Genomic DNA, 22249 nt, shown 5'->3' on the forward strand with positions numbered 1-22249 from the left:
AGACTATGGGAGGGCCCAGGGACAGGAAGAATGTTTATTTCCAGGTAGAAGAATGCCTCAAGTCCTAGGCTAGGGTGAGGTGACTAAGGCACCTAGGACTTCTACTTTAAGGAGGCTGTCACTCCCCTGGGGAAGCTTGAGAATGAGTGCCCTTTAAATTTTGTACCTTAGAAGTCCCAGCCTCAGGAAAAGGTCACAATAAGGTTTGTGCCAGAGAGAAGACAATCAGCTACAAACTAGGAATTTTGGATCTGTGAGTGTGAGCTGGAAAAATCAATTAAATCACATAAAGAAGGAGAGAAGTTGTTTTTTGTGTGTACTGCCTCTGACCTCAGGACATTAAATTCCAGCAGTTTCCCAACCCAAATGGCTTCCAGCCATCTCTCACTCCCAGAGCATTCACAGAGAGGCAGTGTAAGTGGTCTACTTTATGCTTTGAATCTAGCCCTTGCTCCTCTGCCACTCGTGACTTATTTTTCAAATGGACATGTTTCTCTTCCTCATTCTCTCCTCTTCCCTAGTCTCTCACCTTCTCTGATCTCAGGGGAAACAGGATTATGTGTCTTCCCCATCCTAGGCAAATTTATTTGTCCCTGAGTACACAACCACCTTAGGAACAAAGTAATCCAGACTCTGGGGATGGTACCAGAAGATCTCAGAAATGACTATATCCCAAATTAACGAGTGAATTACAACTGCAACAGAGAACACGTGGAATGTAGCCTTTGAATCACCTCTTTAAAAGCCCCCACCTGCCTGTGTTCCCCTTCATGGGGAGAATCACAGTCTCTGGGACTAGAGTTCCCTGTGCTTCTCTTTTACTAGCAAAGCAATAAAACTTCTTTATCCATTTTCTCAAAACCGTGTCCTTGTGATTGGATTGACACTGAGGACAAGGAGCAAGCTTTTGGTAACAGGAGGAACAATTCTGTACTGTTAACATAGAAACAGAGGAAATAAGGTGAGGGGAGAGTGATGCAAGGTCAGAATGAATTAACTACACAGAGTGGTCAGGGGGCTCCTGCTAGGTCAGCACTCCTTTCCTGTGGTGAGTGTGGCTCCTAGGAGGGATCCTCCCTGCCAGATGGCTTTAAAGCCCAGGTAGCTCTATGTGGGACTCTTTCAAACTCCTGATAGTTGCTGATCCCCTTCTTGTAGATCCAGGGTAGATAGGCCTTATGCCTTCAATTCACAAAACTAAACTTAAAAAATTAGAACTGGACATAAACTTTTCTTTCAAGGTTCCAGTCTGTCTGATAACAGAAATATAGTTCAGTACATTCCTGGTAAACTTTTTCCCCCATCATGTCTGATAAACTTCATGAATTCAGAATTCCGTCTGTCTCCTCAGATGACATCTGAGTTCTGGGGATGTGGAGTGAAGTGTTGGCTTTTTGACCTTCAGGTTGGCATTTGCTGCTGTTGTCCTCATTGCTTTTCTCTCGGGTCATCAGTCCTAGTGCTTGCAGCTCCTTATCCCGACCTGGCTGGTTCTTCCTGAGTCATGCCCTCATCCCTCTTAGGGACATGGGATTTGTTGGAATTCTCCTGTGCCACCCTGGAGCCATGAAGATTTGGAGGTCTATCTTACACATATCTGGCTACCTTTTCTGTTATCCTGGCACCGCCTGAGTAGTGATGCAGGTTCCTTTGCTCTCCCATTCTCAGACTTACCTGAGAATTCTACCATGCCGTGTCTCCTCCCTCAACAGTCCCCAGGGCTTCAGCCATATCTTGCTGCTACCTGCTCTTTCTCTTTTTTGACACTTTCTTTCAGCTTGGAGAAGTATTTAACACTTTCCACTAGTCACAATGTGGCTACTGAGCTCCTGAAATGTGATTAGTCCAACGTGAGATGTACTGAATGTGAAAATGCCCACCAATTTCAAAGATAATATGAAGAATAGACTATAATATATTAATAATTTAATATAACTTACATGTTGAAGTGATAATATTTAGGTAATATTGAATTAAATAAAATATAGTTTTATAATTAATGTACTTATGCCTCTTTCAGGCTTTTTTCTTTCTCTTTCTTTCTTTCCTTTTTTTTTCAGCACCAGGGATTATACTCAAGGGTACTTAGCCACCTAACCCCATCCCAAGCTCTTTTTGAGACAAGGTTTTGCTGAGTTACCTAGAACCTCACTAAGTTGCCACCATACCTGAATGTCTTTTCACTTTTTTGAAAATATGTCTTCTAGAAAAATTTTAATTGCACTGTACTCCTTTTATTTATTTATTAGGAAATAATTTTAATTAATTATACATGACAGTAGAATGCACGTTGATACATCATATATAATGGAGTATAATTTCTCATTCTTCTGGTTATACATGATATAGAATCCCACTGGTTATATAGTTATGTGTACAAGGGAAATAATCTGATTCATTCTACTATCCTTCCTATTCCTATACCCCCTCCCCTCCCTTAAATCCCCTCTACCTAATCTGAAGTAACTCTATATTCTTCCCTACTCCCCCACCCCCACCATTGTGAATTAGCATCCCCATATCAAAGAGAACATTCAGCTTTTGATTATTTGGGATTGATTTATTTTACTGAGCATGATATTCTCCAATCCATTTACCTGCAAGTGCCATAATTTCATTCTTCTTTAAGGCTGAGTAATATTCCATTTTGTATACGTACCACATTTTCTTTATCCATTCATCTATTGAAGGGCATCTAGGTTGATTCCATAGTTTAGCTATTGTGAGTTGAGCTGCTATAGACACTGATGCGACTGCATCACTGTAATATGCTGATTTTAAGACCTTTGGGTATAAACTGAGAAGTGGGATAGCTGGGTCAAATGGTGATTCCATTTCAGGTTTTCTGAGGAGTCTCCATACCACTTTCCATGTACTCCTCTTAGAACTGATTTAACAAAGTTAAAGAAGTCTTATGGACTGAATTGTGTCCCCTTGAATTCATATTTTAAAGTTCTAACTCCCAATGTGACTGTACTTGGATATAGGACCTTTAAGAAGATAATTAAGTTACCTACTGTTGTAAGGGTGGGACCCTAATCCAATAAGACTGATTTTTTTTTTTTAATTAAGAGAGGAAGAGATACCAGGAGCTTGTATACAGAGGAAAGTTCTCTGAGGACACAGTGAGAAAGCATCTCTACCAGGAGGAGAGGCCTCATTAGAAACCAACCCTTTGGATGCCTTGATCTTGAACTCCTAAGGCCTCAGAACTGTGAAAAAATAAATTTCTATGGTTTAAGTCACACAGTCTGGTATTCTGTCATGGCAGCCCTAGTGACTAATACAAAATGGAAAATTCATTCTGATCTTATACATTCTCCTCAGGTAAAGTATTTATGATATTAATTTTAGTTTTTGATCCTCAAAAACTCATTATCTTGGTCCATTTGTAACAGTTCACTTTATGCTTTGAATCTAGTCCTTGCTCCTCTGCCACTTGTGACTTATTTTTAAAATTCACATGTTTCTTTCTCTTCTTCTCTCCCTTCTCCTCCTTAATCTCTCCTTCCCTAATTCCTGGGGCAACAGGCTTATCTTTCTTCCCCATCCTAGGCAGATTTATTTGTCCCTGAGTACACACCCACCAGAGGAACAAAGTAACCCAGACTTTGGGGATGGTACCAGAAGATCAGAAATGACCACCTCCCATATTAACAAGTGAGTCACAACTCCAACAGAGAACACGTGGAATGTAGCCTTTGAATCACCTCCTTAAAAGTCCCCAGTTCCTGCTGATGGGCAGAATCACAGCCTTTGGTACAGGAGTTCCCTGTTTCTCCTTTGCTAGCAAAGCACGTCTTTTTCCTTTTTCTCAAAACTGCATTCTCATTACTGGGTTAGAATTGGGGACCAGGACTGAGCTTTTGGCAACTTTTATTGACTATGCCCAGATTTATTTTTTCAATTTTTTTTAATTGTAAACAAATGGGATACATTTTGATTCTCTGTACATGGAGTAAAGGCATACCATTCGTGTAATCATAAATTTTCACAGGGCAATGTTGTTTGATTCATTCTACCATTTTTCCCCCTTCTGCCCCACCCCACCCACCCCTCTTTTCCCTTCCTCCATTCTTGCCCCCCCAACCCTAAATCTAACCCTAACCCTAACGCTAACCCCTCCCAACCCCCATTATATGTCATCATCCGCTTATCAGCGAGATCATTCATCCTTTGGTTTTTTTGAGATTGGCTTATCTCACTAGCATGATATTCTCTAATTTCATCCATTTGCCTGCAAATGCCATCATTTTATCATTCTTTATGGCAGAGTAATATTCCATTGTATATATATGCCACAGTTTCTTTATCCATTCATCAACTGAAGGACATCTAGGTTGGTTCCACAATCTGGCTGTTGTGAATTGAGCAGTTATGAACATTGATGTGACTGTATCACTGTAGTATGCTGATTTTAAGTCCTTTGGGTATAGGCCAAGGAGTGGGATAGCTGGATCAAATGGTAGTTCCATTCCAAGCTTTCTGAGGAATCTCCATACTGCTTTCCAGAGTGGTTGCACTAATTTGCAACCCCACCAGCAATGTGTGAGTGTACCTTTTTCCCCCACATCCTCGCCAACACCTATTGTTGCTTTGTTCTTGATAATTGCCATTCTAATTGGGGTGAGATGGAATCTTAGGGTAGTTTTGATTTGCATTTCTCTTATTACTAGAGATGTTGAACATTTTTTCATATATCTGTTGATTGCTTGTACAACTTCTGTGAAGTGTCTGTTCATATCCTTAGCCCATTTGTTGATTGGATTATTTGCATTCTTGGTGTAGAGTTTTTTGAGTTCTTTATATATTCTGGAAATTAGCGCTCTATCTGTAGTATGAGTGGCAAAGATTTTCTCCCACTCTGTAGGCTCTCTCTTCACATTACTGATAGTTTCATTTGCTGAGAGAAAGCTTTTTAGTTTGAATCTATCCCAGTTGTTGATTCTTGCTTTTATTTCTTGTGCTATGGGAGTCCTGTTAAGGAAGTCTGATCCTAAGCCGACATGTTGAAGATTTGGATCTTTTTCTTCTATAAGATGCAGGGTCTCTGGTCTGATTTCAAGGTCCTTGATCCATTGTGAGTTGATTTTTGTGCAGGGTAAGAGATAGAGGTTTAATTTCATTCTGTTGCATATGGATTTCCAATTTTCCCAGCACCATTTGTTGAAGAGGCTGTCTTTCCTCCATTGCATATTTTTGGCCCCTTTGTCTAGTATGAGAAAATTGTATTTATTTGGGTTTATGTCCATGTCCTCTATTCTGTACCATTGATCTACCTGTCTATTTTGGTACCAATACCATGCCGTTTTTGTTACTATTGCTTTGTAGTATAGTTGAAGATCTGGTATTGCAATACCCCCTGCTTCGCTCTTTCTGCTAAGGATTGCTTTAGCTATTCTGGGTTTCTTATTCTTCCAAATGAATTTCATAATTGCTTGTTCTATTTCTGTAAGGTGAGTCATTGGGATTTTAATTGGAATTGCATTGAATCTGTATAGCACTTTTGGTAGTATGGCCATTTTGACAATATTAATTCTTCCTATCCAAGAACATGGGAGATCTTTCCATTTTCTAAGGTTTTCTTTAATTTCTTTCTTTAGTGTTCTGTAGTTCTCATTGTAGAGGTCTTTCACCTCTTTTGTGAGGCTATTGTAAATGGGGTAGTTTTCCTAACTTCTCTTTCTGAAGATTCATTACTTAGGTATAAAAATGCATTGGATTTATGAGCATTGATCTTGTAACCTGCTACTTTACTGAATTCACTTATGAGTTCTAAAAGTTTCCTGGTGGAATTTCCAATTTCCTCTAAATATATAATCATGTCATCTGCGAACAGGGATAGTTTGAGTTCTTCTTTTCCTATTTGTATCCCTTTAATTTCTTTGGTTTGTCTAATTGCTCTGGCTAGAGTTTCAAGGATGATGTTGAATAGAAGTGTTGATATGCCCAGACTTTTTAAAAGACTATTTTGAAATTTAAGTTGAGTGAGAATTGACTCTGTTCTCTGCTGTCTATTATGAATTTCTTTCTGCAAGGCCACTGAGTCAGCTACTCTCTGCTGCCCCCAAGTTGAGGAGTCACAGAGCAAAAGGAAATATGCAGAATGAAAAATATACTGCTTAATATCAAAATAGCAAACTGAAATAGCAGTTACATTTTGCTTTTCTTCATTATATCAAAACTCAGGAGGATCTGATTTCATTTATTTTGTCATACATTAGTTTGATTCATGTTTATGGCTTACAGATTGATTTTTTTTTTCTGATGGTGCTGGGGATTGAACCCAGGTCCTTGTGCCTGTGAGGCAAGCACTCTACCAAGTGAGTTGTATCCCCAGCCCCATGAATTGACTTTTGTATGCTTTAGCATCAATACTTTTTAGACAGCATTTGCATTAAAAATTGCAGGTTTTTATTTCATAACTGAAGATATTATTCTCTGTTACAGGAATTTAAAGTATTATAGAAACTGTGAAAGTGGTAGATAGGTGGTTGAATGTATTAACATCCTGCTGTCCATTTCATTATAACTCAGAAAATTTTTTAGCTTTGGGAAGACTTTGTAGCCCATCCTCATCACAGACCCAACTTTGCCAAAAGTCCTATAAATCCTGAGGGAACACATATGGCACACACAGGGTTATTCTTGGCTTCCCACAAAGACAGTGTACATGATGATCACTGAGGAATGGCAGAAGTCCTGATAGTTAAATCTTGTACTTGGAGGGGTGTGGATGGCCCCTTTCATCCTGTATACTTCTCTGATTCAGCAGCTATAACTGGGTCTTATTGCTGATCTAACTGCATTATGAATTTCTGTTTACCTCTCTGTGAACACCCAGAAGGCAGGGCATAATAGCTTTCATCACACAATGCCTAGCATACAGTAGATGCTTGATGAAAGTTTTTCAAATTTTACAAAATGAACATGTGAATCCAACATAATCTGCTCTTTAGATCCTCAAACTTTGTCTTATCTCTGCTCACCTAGAGCAAGCACCCCTTTCTAGCTTCTTTAATCTTCGTTGTTTGTATGTTCTGGTACTAAAGATTGAATCCAAGGGTACTTAACCACTAAGCCACATCCCTCAGCCCTTTTTATTTTTTATTTTGAGGTAGGGTCTTGCTAAGTTGCTTAGGCCCTCACTAAATTGCTGAGGCTGACATCAAACTTGGGATCCTCCTGCCTCAGCCTCCTGAGTTGCTAGGATTATAGGTGTGCATTACTGTGCCTGGCTAACTTCTTTAATTTTAACTAATCTCTTCTTAACCAATCTTTAATTTTAACCAATAATTGAAATTGTTTGGTTATCTAAGTACTACATAAAACTACCCTCATTGTAACTATTGCAGTTTGTGTATGACTTTAGGTGTCCCCCAAAGGTTCATATGCTAGAATCTTGGTCCTCAGTGTGTCAGTGTTAAGGTGGTAGAAGGTGGGGTCTAGTGGAAGGTAATTAGGCATCAGGCACATCACCTTTGGAAGGAATGAAAGAGTGAGTTGACCTCTCCCCTCCCTCTATCCCCTAGCATAATCAAAATTCCTTCATTCGTTCCCTACCCACCCCTGACTATGGATCAGCATCCACTTATCAGAGAAAACATTTGGTCTTTGGTTTATCTCACTTAGCATGGTATTCTCCAGTTCTATCCATTTATCGGCAAAGGACATTTCTTTCTTCTTTAAGGCTAAGTAATATTCCATTGTGTATATGTACATTTTCTTTATCCATTCATCTGTTGAAGGGCATGTAGGTTGGTTCCACAGTTTAGCTATTGTGAATTGAGCTGCTATAAACATTGATGTAACTACCTCACTGTACTATGCTGATTTTAAGTCCTTTGGGTATAGGCCAAGGAGTGGGGATAGCTGGGTCAAATGATGGTTCCATTCTAAGTTTTCTAAGGAATCTCTATACAGCTTTCCATAGTGGTTGCATCAATGTGCAGTCCCACCAGCAATAAATGACCATACCTTTTCCCCACATCCTTGTCAACACTTATTATTGATTGTATTCTTGATAATTGCCATTCTGACTGGAGTGAGATGAAATCTTAGTTTTGATTTGCATTTCTCTAATTGCTAGAGACGATGAACATTTTTTTCATGTTTTTTGATCAATTTTATTTCTTCTTCTGTGAAGTGTCTGTTCAGTTCCTTAGCCCATTTATTGATTGGGTTATTTGCTTTTTTGGTGTTAAGTTTTTTGAGTACTTTCTATATCCTGGAGATTGGTGCTTTATCTGAGGTACATGCAGTAAAGATTTTTTCCCATTCTGTAGGCTCTCTCTTCAAGTTATTGATTGTTTCCTTTGCTGAGAAAAAGCTTTTTAGTTTGAATCCATCCCATTTATTGATTCTTAATTTTACTTCCTGCACTTTAGGAGTCTTGTTAAGGAAGTCAGGTCCTAAGCTGACATGATGAAGATTTGGGCCTACTTATTCTTCTATTAGGCACAGGGTCTCTGTGTTCTAGTGCCTAAGTCTTTGATCCACTTTGAGTTGATTTTTGTGCAGGGTAAGAGATAGAGGTTTAATTTCATTTTGTTACATATGAATTTCCAGTTTTATTTCTCTAATTTCTAATACTTGACTTAGAAGTCCTCTATTTAGGACTTGTTTGGTTTCAAGCAATAGAGACTAAAAATGTGCCTCATTCACATGAGGAATCTAAAGGAAAGCAGTCTGGGATGGTCCTATGGTGTCATCAAACATCCAGCCTTCTCTTGTCTTGTTGCTTAGTCATCTTGTTATGTACCTATTTCTACCTACGGAGGAGAGTTGGAAACCAGATATGGTGTCACATGTCTGAAATCCCAGTAACTCAGGAGGCTGAGGAAGGAGAATCACAAGTTCCAGACCAACCTGGGCAAAAACAAAAGGATGTATAGGCCCACTGCCTACCATGTGGGAGGCACCCAGTACCACAAGAATGAAGAAACAAACAGACAAAGGGAATTAAAGATATGGAGATACAGGGATTTTCTTTTAAAGACATATTGCCTACAACGGCAAACACATTTGTGTGTGCATAACTGTGTGTATGTGTGCACTTGTTTCTCTGAGATTCCTGTAAATATTTTCTTGCAAAAGTTATATGTATGTTTTGACTTGGCAAATATTTATTAAATGGCTGGTGCACATCCCACTTGACTCTGTTTGTTTTTTAGTCCTGGGGATTGAACCTAGGGGTACTGTACCACTAAGTTATATCATCAGTTCTTTTAACTTTTTATTTTGAGATAGGATCTTACAAGTAGCCTAGGCTGTCCTGAAACTTGTGATCCTCCCGCTTCAGCCTCTTGAGTCACTGGGATTACGAGCCTGTGCCACCATACCAAGTGCTCTATTTTTTTTTAATAATTTTTCCATAGCTTTATTGAGGTAAAATTGAAGTATAATAAAATGCACATATTTGAGGCATGCAATTTGATCAGTTTTGACATGTATATAACCAATACAACCAATATAAAAAATATTTCCATTACTTTTTTAAAATTTGAAATCATGTAGACTATGTTTCCTGCATGATTTATTACATTAAAAATCAATCACTTTAAGATATGTAGAACCCCAACCCCACCTGTAAACTATTTCAAAGTTAAATGTTGTACTTATAGATATCAAGAAAGAAAGCACAAGAAAAGTAAATAAAAAATGCTTTGAACTAAGTGACAATAAAGGTTTAAAATATTAGGATCTCTGAAATGAAACAGTACTCAGATGAACATAACAACAAATTATTTTCAATTTATGGAGTAGGAAGAAAAATAAGAGTAGGGCAGAAATATATGAAAGAGAAGAAATAATACAGCTGAAATTTGATAAAAATCAAACAAGTCTAAGGAAGAAAAAAACAAGAACACAAAAGTTAATATCAATGGAAAGGGAGCTATCAAAATAACCCTACAGATGCTACAAATATGTTAAGATAATATTACAATTATATGCCAATATATGTGATAACTGACATAATAGGATCTATATTAGAGAAGGATCTGTGGACTGCTGAGAAGAAAGTGTGTTCTGTCATTGATGGATGAAATATTCTATATATGTCTGTTAACTCTAAATTATCAATTGTATTTTTTACTTCTATAGAATCTTTATTTAGTATTTATTTGGAGGATCTATCCAGTGGTGACAGAGCATGTTAAACTTACCCAGTATTAGTGTGTTGTAGGCTATTTGATTCTTGAAATTGAGAAGGGTTTATTTGATGTATGTAGATGCTTCATTGTTTGTGGTATAAATATTTATGATTGTTATGTCTGTTGATGTATAATTCCCTTAAGCAGTATGAAATGTCCTTCTTTGTCCCTTCTGATTAACGTTGGCTTGAAATCCACTTTATCTGATACGGGGATAGAAACCCATGCTTGTTTTGTGGTCCATGTGAGCAATTTGGTTTTTCCCATCCTTTCACCTTAAGTCTCTGGATATCTTCACCTATGAGGTGAGTCTCTCAGAGATAGCATATTATTGGATCTTATTTTTTAATCTAATCTGCCAGCCTATGTCTTTTGATTGATGAGAGTTTAGGCCATTAATGTTCAAGGTTATTATTGAGATATGATTTGTGTTCCTGGTCATTTTGGTTTATTTCTGGTTTTTAATTTGACTTAGTTTCTCCTTTGACTGACTATTCTTTTAGCATAGTTCCTCTCTTTGCTGGTTTTCACTTATTTTCATTTCATCTTCATGGAATATTTTGTCGAGAATATTCTGAAGTACAGGCTTTCTGGTTGCAAATTCTTCTAATTTTTGTTTATCGTGGAAAGTTTTTATTTCATCTTCAAATCTGAAGCTTAATTTTGCTGGATATAGGATTCTTGGTTAACATCCATTTTCTTTCAAAGCAATATCCCCAGTTCTTTATTTTTTATTTAGAGACAGGGTCTCACTAAGTTGCTTAGGGCCTAGCTAACATACCTCCAAAGCTTAGCAACTGACTTATAATTAAATGTTATACAAATATTTGTTATTAACTGTTTTTAATTAGGCCTCAATTTAACTTAAAGATTTATGAGTGAACTGGCATTTTGACAGTGCTCTCTCTCTTCCTGGAATCAGTTATTTTTAAGATGTAAAGTAAAGATTTATTTTTTTCTTCATGTAGGTCCTGTGCATATATTATTGAGTTTGTTCTCAAATATTTCATATTCTTTGTCACCATTGAGAATGGGATCTTTCTCAATTATTATTGGCTAAGAGTAATGCTACTTATCTTTATATGTTGATCTTATGACAGGCCACAATGTAAGTTCTTAGTTTGTCATCCTATTCCCTAGGTTTTCTAGATAGTTAATCACATCATTTATAAGTTTTCTTGATTTTCCCTCTGACTTGGGACTCTTGGATGACTGTCATATTTTGAGGTCCCCTAGGTGTTTTTTTAAATTAATATTTAATGACATTTTTACACTTAAATTCTACATGTTGTTCTGAATTACAACCAAGAGAATACATTCCTCTTCTTTCCTAAGTGAAAATTATGTCTGTTACTTTAGTAGGCTACGACAGATATTGGGTTATTTAGGAACCTGTAATGATAGAATTCTGGAGGCCATTTGCAAGTGAATGTGAAAGAAAAAAAAATATTTATTTTTTCATTTTTGTACCAGGGATTGAACCCAGGGGCACTTCATCGCTGAGCCACATCCCTGGCCCTTTTTATTTTGAGATAGGTTCTCATTTAGTTGCTTAGAGCCTTACTAAATTGCTGGGGCTGGCCTCAAATTGCAATTCTCCTCCTTCAGCCAACTGAGCCTCTGGGATTACAAGCATGCGCCAATGTGTCCTGTACATGACCCAAGAAATGGAAGATCTTCTAACCAGAGATGAGAACTCTGTAGCTGACACAGAGCAGATATCAAGATTCTCTTTCAGGGTCTTTTCTGCCCAAATTCTTAGAGAAGCAACACTTCACAGGAGGTGGTAATATTCATATTCTCATGGTAAAGCAAGCTGCAGCCTCCATGAAGGGACTCCACAATCTGCTCCAAATAATCCTGGGGAATAATAAATTACCCTTTACCCCTCATCAGCATGACTTAATGGACCTCAGACTCAGCACAAATACAACCTCCCTGGGAAGCTGTAGACCAAGGCTTTCTTAGTAGCTTGCACTCACTTCCCTCCCAGTACCTAGCATTATGCTCGACATGTAGCAATGAACAAATGTTTGTCTAATTGCTGGCATAAAGATATTTTTGGAATGAATGCATTTAATTTCTATCAACCCATGAAATAAAAGAGATTAAAATTTTTTTGAGTACTGGATTTGAGAGAAAATTCCATGATATAATCTTCCTGTGAATTTTAGAACTTCCTTACTTCTAAATATTTATACTTTATACTGAGTTTTTGTAACAATGATCCACTTTGTGCTTTGATTATAGCCCTTGCTACTCTGCCACGGCAACTTATTTTTAAAATGGACATTTATTTTTCTTCCTCTTTCTCTGCTTTTCCCTAATCTCTCCCCCTCCCTAATCTCAGAGGAAACAGGATTACCTTTCTTTCACATCCTAGACAGATTCACCTGTCCTTCAGTACACACCCACCATAGGAATGAAGTAATTCAGACTTTGGGGATGGTACCAGAAGATCTCAGAAATGACTATCTTCCAAACGAACAAGTGAATTACAACTCCTACTGAGAACAGGTGAAATGTACTCTTGGAATAACCTTTTTAAAAGCCCTCTCTTCCTGCTGATGGGCAGAATTCCAGCCTTTGGGACAAGAGTCCACTGTGTTTCTCCTTTGCTAGCAAAGCAATAAACCTTTTTCCTTTTTCTCAAAACTGTGTCCTCGTTATTGAATTGGCATCAGGGACAAGGTTTCAACAACAGTTGGAGTGTCGGGAAAGGAATTCAGCACGACATAATCATCACATTGTTTCTCACCTGGAAAAGGTTAAAATCATCACAGATATTTTTAAATATTAGCTAACACAAAAATTAGGAGGGCAGAAAACATGAGTCAACCAGGAACCACATTCTGTGCTGTCTTTTAGGGTTTATTTTGTCTAATGTAATTGTTGTGGGATTCAGGCAAGAAGTGTCAAATAGCACTCAAAGAATGGAAGAAACCAACTATTTTAGGCTGGTGACCCCAGAGGAGATCAGCACTTCAGATTCTGAGCGCCCCTTACCAGTTTTTCACTTTTATAGGCTATCTAGTGTCATAAGTTTTCTAGTCTAAAATGATACATAGTTGTGCACAAGGTTTCAAAAAACGATACATGATTGTACCGAGTTTTCAAACAGGAGGCGTGTTTACAGAAGCAGAGTTTGATTAGGGGACTGGCTCCTATTACAAAGCCTTGGGTAAATCTCTAGCCTTGGGCCCTTCGAAGGGGTGTCTACACTTCACAGGAAAGTAGTTAGATCCTAGGGAAAGTCCTTTACAATCCAAAAGGAAGGAGTGAATGGTGCTAATTAGGGTCCCTGAAAACAGCTGGCTGGCAAAGGGAGGAGCACTCTCTCCCTTTCCCAGGCACTAATTTTTACAGACAGTGTCCTTACTTTATTTTGTATCCAGGCCTAGGTCAGTTACCCACTACATAAGTATCAGAACTTCCTTGTTTTTATTACTATTCAATACAGCGGGTGCAAGAAGCTAGATTCGAATTCAGATTCAGAGGTCTGCTCATGCAAAAGAAAGAAAAGTTCTACTCATTTGGGGATGTGGGTGAAAGCATGGGTTCTTTCCTTATGAAATGGCACTTAAAGAAAAGCTTCATAAGGTCAGGCACGGTGTCCCAAACCTGTAATCCCAGCAACTCTGGAGGCTGAGGCAGGAGGATTGCAAGTTCAAAGAAAGCCTCAGCTAAAGAGGCTTTATATATATATAAAACTATAATATAATATTATAGTTTTGGTCTTTGTAAGAGTTTACTTAATTACTGATCTCTGTAAGGATAATATTTAAATACTCATTAAATTGTAACATTTCTATGAATTATAGCTCTCTGGAGTGTAATCTTGCAGTTATCTTGAGAAACTGCTGCCTGTGATGAAGGCCATTTCGCGACATCACTTGCAGATGTTTCTCTGCCTTTGATCTGCTTGGGTAAACTCCTTATCTCAAGAATACCCACCACAAACTTCCCGCCCTGTCCTAACTGCTGCTCCAGCTTGAGAAGCACACTACCTGTAATCCCTGGGGTTTGGGAGGCTAAGGCAGGTGGATCACTTTCAAAGCCAGCCTCAGCAATTTAGCAAGGCCCTAACTTCACGTAGACCGTCTCTAAATAAAATACAAAAAAGGACTGGGGATGTGGCTCAGTGGTTAAGTGTCCTTGGATTCACTCTCCAGTACAAAAAAAGAAAAACAAACAAAAAACCCCAATTTCAAACCCACCTGTGAGCAACCAGTACCACCCATGCAACCTGATCTCTTGCACTGCCCTATAAAACCTGTGTAATCCCACTGCTGGGTGCCTAGAATTTCAGAGAGTTCTCCAACCCTTGAAGTGGTGCTTGGTCTCTTGCTGAATGTGAGTTCCACAACACACAGCAACTTAGAGAGTGAGATCTTGTCTCCAAATTTAAAAACACAAAAGGGTTGGGGAATGTGTCTCAGTGGTTAAGTCCCCCTGGTTTTAGTCCCCAGTACCATAAAGAGAGCGGTGGGAAGAGAACAAGACTTAACCTAACCCCAGACAATACTCCAACATCATGCAAAGAAATGCAAACAATACTCACTCTGTCATCATAAGAAAGGAAATTTTTATCAAAGACTGAAATCCTGAAAAAACACCTGGTTCCTTATGGAGGTGACATCACAAGGTTCTTCATCATAAGAAATGAAATTTTTATCACAAGACCGAAATCCTGAAAAACACCTGATTCCTTATGGAGGTGACATCACAAGGACCCTTCCCTGACAACCCCCTAACAACCAGTGCAAAAATCCCCCCTTCCCTCACTCCATTATATTTACCCCAGCCTATAAACTAAAGACAGCTCCATGTCCACTGGGGACCCCTCTGCTGGTCTGTCTCAAATAAACCTGTATTACTGTTGAGTGCCTCTCCTTTCTCTTTACTTCCTTCATTTGGTTCTTCCTTACAGGGAACAGAGTGTATTTCTGAAAACTGGGTATAGAAACACTTGAGTTATAGAATTTTTGCTTGTGACAGATTGGAAAATTAAAGTCTGACCCTAGTGGTAGTTATATGGGTATTTTCAATTCACATTAATATATTGAACTGTACATTTACGAATTTTGCATCTTCCTATATGTAGGTTATAAACCAATTTTCCAAAAGTTTATTTCAAAAAAAGAATTAAAAAGAAAAAAAAAAACAAACAGAATGTTCTAAGTCTGCATAAGTTAAGCAAGTTACATAACCACATCCTGATTCTTTCTTATTTATCTATGAAAAATAATGAACTAAGATACCACTTTCTTTCAAGAGATGTTTTATATTTTCAGTTTGTACAGTACATGGTTGAGCTTCTAATTTAGGACATTTTGCCTCCCCTTTCCAGGGTAAGACGTTTTTTAAAATGTTTCTTTCTTTCCTGTACTTTAAAACAAATTTCCTTTGACACTGTAGAGCCTGCCAGTAACTTTCTCACAAGCCTACCTTTACTTGCGTAATCTTAGAATGATTTACAGAAAGCAAACATCTTTCCTTCTCTCAGGTTTGGCTGGGACAGGTGAATCCCTAAATGTTTTGGGACAATAGGAAAGGATGTTGAAACACTTGTAGAATTCCTTATAGAATTAACATTGAGAAAGAAATGATTTTACTCCCTTTTACAGAAGAAAAAATCATATTTTCATTCAGATAGAATATTCATCTGGAATTTAACCTTTTATTTGTTTGACTATCTAGAAACAAAAGTCTAATTTGTCAGGAGGGAGACAGAGAGTAAAGTCATAATGCATGATTGTGCTCAGTGGAGTTAAAGGATATCCACTACCAACAGTGGACCTCATAAAGAATATGTATTGAGTTTAATTCCAGTAACTTCAGAGGCTGAGTTAGTATCACAGGTATGAGATCAGCTTCAGCAAATTATTCAAACTCTTAGCAATTTAGCAAGACTCTGTCTTAAAAAAAATTACACAAACAAATGTTAAGCATCTTTTTTAAAAGTGGACTATTGAAAATATGGGAGTGGGGAAAAGTTCAGGTGGTAGTGTACTCAGCATCCCTAATTTCACTTTTTTTTTTTTTTTTTTTTGTACCAGGAATTGAACCAAGGGTGCTTTTTCCACTGAGCAACATCCCTAGTCCTTTTTATTTAATTTATTTTTATTTTTAATTTTTGGTGCTGGGGATTGAACCCAGGGCCTTGTGTATGTGAGGCAAGCACTCTACCAACTGAGTTATATCTCCAGTCCTTAATTTTTTATTTTCAGAGAAGGTCCCCCTAAGTTGTTTAGGGCCTTGCTAAGACTGTCCTCGAACCTGTGATCCTCCTGCCTCAGGCACCCATGCTGCTGGGATTACAGGCATGTGGTAATGTGGCATCATATCATGTCCAGTCCTAATTTAATCTTTGGAAGTACAGTCTTATTATATATGAAGGTTATGGAGTTGATACCCCCAAGACAGTGCGTGACATGGGAGGATGGAGGGAAAGAGAAGTCAAAATTTTGGTTCTTCCAATCAGTCATCTCCCAATGACAAAACAAACCCTGGAAAGGAGACAATCATCAATTTGAAGATAACAGCCCCTGGGATGAGGGATCCTTTCCCAAATAAATTTTCTCCCAGTGACAGTGAAACAACACATCAATCTTGTCATTACAATGACCCCAGATGAGCTCAGGACTCTGAACCCTGAACTCTCCATTCCTGCCCTGTAAAAACACTGCTTAATTAAAAACTGTGCCCAGTTTAAAAAAAAAAAAAAAAAAAAAAAAAAAGAAGTTCCAGATACTTGCAACCTTTGGCCCACATCTTTAAGGACTAAGACACACCCCAATGTAACCTACATAAACCCATACCTCCCCTGTAACCAAGACCATTTTCTAACCAGAAAGTGTGCCCATCTGATGCCTGACTCCACTGCTGAATACAAGTTTTGCTGAGGGGCTGGGGTTGTGGCTCAGTGGTAGGGCACTTGCTTAGTACGTATGAGGCACAGAGTTCAATAAATAAATAAAGGTTCATCAACAACTAATACAAATATTTTGAAAAAATTATTTTGCTGAATTTGTGAGGTCTGCATTCATCTCAGTCATTTTTGTACTTATAATATATGTAACCTGAATTATTTCTCTATTACTATGAACTGCAGCCTAAATTGATTACCTTATTTCAATTATATTCTTTTTGACATGGTATTCCAAAAAATTTCAAAACTAGAAAAAAGTTTAAAAGTAAAAAAAAAATAATAGAATAATGAACCTAATAGTACTCACCTAGATCCACCAGTAGTTAAGTATTGCCATGTTTACACACACTCCTCCTCCCATATATAGATAACAATCTGGGTGTGTGGTGTGTTTATTGAATCAATTGAAATTAACTTGCTGCTATTGCCCTTTAAGCATGTATGAAGGACATTCCCTACACAACCACAATACAATCATTGTCCTCATGAAATTCATTGCCTTTTCCCCCCACTCCCGCCTCAGACCTTATCATTGCCTGTGTGTGTGTGTGTGTGTGTGTGTGTGTGTGTGTGTGTTCATGCACGCCAGGGATTGAATCTAGAGGCACTTAAACACTCAGAGGCACTTCCAGACCCCCCTTTTTGGGGGGGGTACCAGGAATTGAATGCAGGGATGTTTACCCACTGAGCCATATACCCAGCCCTTTTATTTTATTTTTAAAAATATTTCTAGTTGTAGATGAACACAATATTTTTATTTATTTATTTTTATGTGGTGCTGAGGATCAAACCCAGTGCCTAACATGTGGTAGGGAAGCCCTTGACCACTGAGCTACAACCCCAACCCCATCCCCAGCCCTTTTTAAATTTTATTTTGAGACAAGTTCTTACTAAATTGCTTAGGGCCTCACTAATTTGCTGAGGCTGGCTTTGAACTCCTGATCCTCCTGCCTCAGCATCCCGAGTCACTGGGATTATAGGCATTATAGGCATGCATCACCACACCTGGCTGCCTTTTAATATATAGCTCATAACCAAAATTCCCCAATAGTCCTAATAATTTCTTTAATTGGTATTTTTAAAAAATAGAACCCAAAAATAGCCCATTGCAATGAGGAATCATGTATCTTAATTTGTAGCATTTCAAAATATAAAGAACTCAAAAAACTTTACACCAAGAATATAAATAATCCAATTAACAAATGGGCTAAGGAAATGGACACTTCACAGAAGATCCACAAGCAATCAACAGATATATGAAAAAATGTTCAACATCCCTAGTAATAAGAGAAATGCAAATCAAAACTACCCTAAGATTCCATCTCACCCCAATTAGAATGGCAATTATCAAGAATACAAGCAACAATATACAAGCAACAGGTGTTAGCGAGGATGTGGGGAAAAAGGTACACTCATACATTGCTGGTGGGGTTGCAAATTAGTGCAGCCACTCTGGAAAGCAGTGTGGAGATTCCTTAGAAAACTTGGAATGGAATCACCATTTGATCCAGCTATCCCACTCCTTGGTCTATACCCAAAGGACTTAAAATCAGCATACTACCGTGATGCAGCCACATCAATGTTCATAGCTGCTCAATTCACAATAGCCAGATTGTGGAACCAACCTAGATGCCCTTCAATTGATGAATGGATAAAGAAACTGTGGTATATATACACAATAGAATATTACTCAGCCATTTGCAGGCAAATGGATGAAATTGAAGAATATCATGCTAAGTGTGATAAGCCAATCTCAAAAAACCAAAGGATGAATGATCTCGCTGATAAGCGGATGATGATACATAATGGGGGTGGGAGGGAGGCAAGAATGGAGGAAGGAGGGACTGTATAGAGGGAAAAGAGGGATGGGAGGGGTGGGGGGAAGGAAAAAGTAACAGAGTGAATCAAACACCATTACCCTATGTAAATGTATGATTACACAAATGGTATGCCTCTACTTCATATACAACCAGAGAAACAAGTTGTACCCCCATTTGTTTACAATAAAATATATTGTGGGATTAAAAAATAAATAAATAAATAAATAAAAATAATTTGTAGCATTTCTTCTCCCTGCTTCCTCACCACCACCACCCCCTCTTTTTCCTTCAGTCTTTTATGACATAGGCATATTTAGAAGAGTTCAGTTCTGTTGTCTTTATTCATGTTTTATAGCCTAGATTTATCTGATGTTTTTTATAATTACACATTTATAGGGAAAAACCACTACATGTGCACAAATTGTTGTTTTTACATATCCATTCCACGTTTCTGATTCTACTCGCATAGACCATCTCTTTAATGAATGCCCTTTCCCCGTAACATCTCCACAAGCTTGGGTCAATGTCTAACCTTCTCCAGGGATATTTCTCTGATGCCCTTCATGCTAAAATAATCTGTGAATTTCCAGAATACCATGAGTTGTTTTTTTGTTTTGGTACCAAGGGTTGAATGCAGTGGCCCTTAACCACTGACCTTCACCCCAGCCCTTTTGTTGTTGTTGTTGTCTTGTTTTGTTTGTTTTTTTGAGATAGGCTCTAGCTAAGTTTCTTAGGGCCTCACTAAATTGCTGAGGCTGGCCTTGAGTTTGCAGTCATCTTGTCTTATCCTGCTGAAATCACTGGGATCACAAACATGTGCCACTGAACACAGTCCAGTATGCATTTTTTTAAACTTTATATTATTGTTTGTTCATGTAACTTTTATCTTGTCCCCAATGAAAGCCACCTAAAGTCAGGTGTAATTGTGTAATTTATTTTTTGTGACCTGGCATCTAGCACATGGTGGTTTTGACAGCAGGGGGGGAAATACATACACACACACACACACACACACACACACACACACACACATATTTTTTTTTCCACCGAATGTATGAATGAATTTAAATGGTACCTTCTGTTGGGCATGGTGGTTCATGCTTGTAATCCCAGCAGTTTAGGAGGCTGAGCCAGAAGGATCTCAAGTTCAAGGCCAGCCTCAGAAATTTAGTGAGACCCTGTCTCAAAATCAAAACAAAAAAAGTTGGGAATGTGCCTCAGTGGTTAAGTAAGTTCAATCCCAAGTACCAAAATAAATAAATAAATAAATCTTCTAAGATACAATGAGTTGTGAATTGGTTAAGAATTTAATTTTGAAAAAGAGTTCATATAATTTCTTCTTAAGTATTTTCTTTTTCTCCTTCTCCTTTCTTCTTCTTCTTCTACTGGGAATTTAATCCAGAGGTACTCATCCTCAGTCGTTTTTATTTTTAAATTTTAGGTAGGGTCTGCTAACTTGCCAGTCTAGCCTCCAACTTGAAATCCTCCTGCCTCAGCCTCCTGAATTGCTGGGATTACAGGTGTGTATAGCTATGTCCAGCCCAAGATAGCTTTTTTTTTTTTTTTTTTTTTTTAAGTAAACAAAGCCTTTATTTTCAGAAGAGACTCCAGAGGACTTCTTTAGGTTTTAGGATGTCAAGTAACAGTGAACTCTGAAAAAAACTAATAGACGAAATTTTTTTGTTGTTGAAAATTACTGCTTTTAAGATTAATAGTTTTCATTGTCATTGCATGAATGTCTTTTGCATTCATAGAAAGTGACCTGAAGTAATGAGATAAAAGAGTAAAAGGTATTGCAATAGCTATCAATATGATAAAAGGGACCTACAAAAAGGACAAATGATTAATAATGCAGAGATGTAATGTGCTGTCTGCTCTTTCAGAATGATGTTATGTAAACAACCGTAGCAGCAATGATAATCAAATGTAATACTACTTAACACTTATGAATAATTATGTGCCAGAACTTCCAAGATAGCTCTTTTAAAAAATGATATTGTTAAGTACTTAGAGTAACCTTTTGGAGAGTTCATCTTTAGCTCTGGAAAATAGTCCTGCATTGTTTCTTTGATAATTTTCTCTCTTGCATATTTTCTGTTCTCTGTAGAATAAGGTCCTATAATTCAGGTGTTGAGATTTCCGAGTTGATCCTTTACATCTCTTATCTTTTCTTACATATTTTCTATATTCTACTTTCTGAAAGAATTCTTCAATATTGCTTTCTAACCTATCATAAAACTTTTAAATTTTTTTAAATTTATGTTTTTAATGTTTAAGAATAAGGTGTTTGTTTTGTCATGGTGGGGATTGAAGCCAGGGGGTTTCTACCACTGAGCTTTATCCCCAGCTTTTTGTACTTTTTGAGTCAGCATCTCACAAATTTGCCCAGGCTGTCCTGAAACTTGGGATCTTCCTTGGGATCTTCTTTAGCCTCCTGAGTCACTGGGATTACAAGCATGGTCCATCAAACCCAGTAGTAAGGTTTTTGTTTTTGATTGTTTTGTTTTGTTTTGTTTTGTTATTAATATCCAATTCTTGTTTTATGGATATATCTTCTCAAATCTCTGCAAAAATATTAACCAAACTTAATGAAAATGTTGTTCCATTCCCCATGCTTAATCTTTCTTAAATGTTCTTATTTTTGTTTTGTTTTCTCTCTCATTCATATTGAAGTCATGCTATGAACTAAATGTAGAAACCTCTGTGCACTGTGAAGATGACTGGGAACTCTATCTTTATACAGAGTTTTGTCAACTGGTAAGGTTTGCCAACTGCCAGAATGACTATAGGTTAATTGAATACTAAGTTATGTATTATGCTGTGGAAACTCCATTTTTTTTAGACTAATATCTTTAGAAAAGAACACTTAGTTCTTTGCTTACAACTAAACACCTTGTTGCTGAATGGTCATTCAGCAGAGGGGTATGTGTGTGTGTGCAAGTGTGTGCTTTCTGTTCCTTATTTAGACCATTAGTTATTTCCCTCTATTTTTAGTTCCTTATTTCACCCCTTCTCTCTTCCATTCCTGGTGCCTCTTGTCTATCCACAGTGCCCTAGCACTCCAAGCCTCAGCTTTATCTTACTATATAAGTTATGGCTCATCTTCCATCTAATTTCCATCTTCCATAGTTTTGTTGAAATACTTCACCCTCAAAAAAAAAAAAAAAAAAAAAAAGAAATACTTCACCCTCTGATGGATTCTCTTGCCCCTCTTGCTACTGGTTTATATATTCTTTTTATTTCTTTGCCATCATTTAGGTGTAGTCTTGGGAAAGAAAGGAGATAAATACATATATTCATTCTTCCATCTTTAACCAGACTACTTAATTCAAAAGTATTTGTGT

General features: G+C 37.6%; 2 protein-coding genes across 5 annotated transcripts in view; both read left to right on the plus strand.

Annotated features, from left to right (window-relative positions):
- Positions 1-22249, plus strand: part of Arl14 (ADP ribosylation factor like GTPase 14) — a 96168-nt gene that overhangs the window by 71968 nt on the left and 1951 nt on the right. The window contains exon 7 of one of the 4 annotated variants that reach the window (XR_007110113.1): positions 3073-3172. The exons of the other annotated variants lie outside the window; for them this stretch is intronic. The gene's annotated coding sequence lies outside the window, so the exon portion shown is untranslated. Of the gene's footprint in view, positions 1-3072; positions 3173-22249 lie in introns of those variants that run through there. 4 annotated transcript variants of the gene reach the window in all.
- The window catches only part of Ppm1l (protein phosphatase, Mg2+/Mn2+ dependent 1L), a 499143-nt gene that overhangs the window by 31233 nt on the left and 445661 nt on the right, over positions 1-22249 (plus strand). The gene's annotated exons all lie outside the window — the stretch shown is intronic.

This window comes from Sciurus carolinensis, chromosome 9 (genome assembly GCF_902686445.1).
Source record: "Sciurus carolinensis chromosome 9, mSciCar1.2, whole genome shotgun sequence".
NCBI lineage: Eukaryota > Metazoa > Chordata > Mammalia > Rodentia > Sciuridae > Sciurus > Sciurus carolinensis.